Raw genomic sequence first — 2,059 nt, forward strand, 5'->3', positions numbered from 1 at the left:
AAATAAATAAATAAATAAATAAAATAAAACAAGGTAAAAGTATAGAAAGAGTATAAAGACAGAGATTTGTTTATAGGGAAATGAGGTAAGGAGAGGATGGAGTGGGCTAAACAAAACTAAGGATGTATGGAAAGCCCGATTTTGGCAACCCTCTGCCTTGTAAACTAGTTAAAATAGTTATTTTTTTAAAGGCATTTAAATGGAGGTAGCCTGGATGTGTGGACATGGGTTATTACATGAAAACCTCAGTGGCAACAAAGGATACATCCCCACAAGTTATTGGTCAGGGAGGTTCCAGAGATTCCCCCAACAATACAGGCTCTTGGCATTGATTTTAGTTGCCCACCATAGCCACATAGTCAAACTTTGTTGCGGAAGATACAACACACTTTGGATAACAGTTCCTCCCTGCTAGCAAGCTTCCCTAGTGCTTCAAGTTCTATTAAGGCTGCCAGAGGAGAAAAATAGTCAATAGATATAGGCAAAAAATGGTCCTGCATGCTACAATGTGGATTTCCCAGGCAAAATATGTCTACTGGTACAATACCAGCTTGGCTGTTATGGAAGTAGCCAATGGCTTTCTGATTGGATAGAAGGCCTCCTTAACAGGAGGAATTTATGCCTGGTGCTGTAAACGTGGTCAAAGTCCCATGATGGGGGAGATACTAGGCTCTAGGGAGGAACCTGTTTCTGTTATTTTTACTAAGTGAACATGTTAAACTCCATTCTAAATATTTATGGTTATACTCATAGATTAGTGTCTCTCTCAGCCTTGGTCAGAACAACTTTTCAGAGTGGGTGGCCATTAACGTAGACACTTAAAGCTAGTCAAATTTCTGAGAAGAAGTGACTGCTGAATATAGATGTCCCTATATAGGACATCTATATCAAACCCTTCCCCCAAGGCTCAGGAAGCATCACTGAAGGAGGAATAGAAAAAATCAAAAGAGCCAGAGGATAGGAAAGACTGTTGGAAAATGCTATTTTCTGAATATGACATGGCCATTGCACTTAGGAACTCACAGCAGCTATGGACCCCTACGCAAGACCCGCACAAAGTCAAACCACTCGGTATTCTGGCATGAATGGAAAAGGGGCTCATGAAACTCCATCCATAGGCAAGAATCTACCTGCAAGTGATGGCTACCAGGGGAACAGAAGTCATTTTTTACCACAGGGGTGTGTGTCTTTTAGATTACCTATGGTGACCAGCCCCACGCCCATATACACGAAAGCAGCCCCAATTGGGCTCAGTGGGGTAGTTTTTTAAATGGCATGAATGTGGAAAGGGAAAGAAGGAATTGTGTCTGGAGGGAATAGGAGGAAGAATCGGGTATGAAATTGCCAAAGATTATTTTAATCATAAAGATATTTGCTATTTCCAGGTGTTCAAGGAAGGAGCTAGAATGAGTGAGATTTTTAGGGTATTGAAACCACTCTGCTTAATGGTGACTATAGTTCATTATTATATTTGCCCGACCTCGTAGGATATATAGTACCAAGAGTGATCCTAATGCTCTTGGCATAGTGGCATATACTTGTAATCCCACCCCTTGAAAGGGACAGGCAGAAAGATCAGAAGTTCAAGATCATCCTGAAATACACACACACACACACACACACACACACACACACACACACACACACAGATACACAGACACACACACAATTTTGCTACATGAAACCCTGCCTCAAAACAAACAAACAAATAAAAAAACCAAAACAAAGAGTGACCATAATGCAACTCTGGACTTTGAATGACGGTGTAACAGTTGTAATAAGTGTTCTACTCCAAAGTAGAAATCAAGTAAAGGAGGAAGCATGCGTATTCAAGGTTGGAGGAGGATGTGTACAGAATATTAGTGCTTTCTTCTCAATTTGATTGCAAACCTTCAAAGGCTCCATATAATGTCCATATACGAAAGCGTTCTTTTAAAAAGCGCAGCATAGTATTGATTGATTTGGACATCTAATTCTCCTTTGTCTCCCTGCTCATTACAAGGTATTCATTATCTTGTTTGGGAAGTCAGCACACTTTCCCTCCTCTTTCCACTCCCAT

Source organism: Microtus ochrogaster, unplaced genomic scaffold, assembly GCF_000317375.1.
Source record: "Microtus ochrogaster isolate Prairie Vole_2 unplaced genomic scaffold, MicOch1.0 UNK58, whole genome shotgun sequence".
Classification (NCBI taxonomy): Eukaryota; Metazoa; Chordata; class Mammalia; order Rodentia; family Cricetidae; genus Microtus; species Microtus ochrogaster.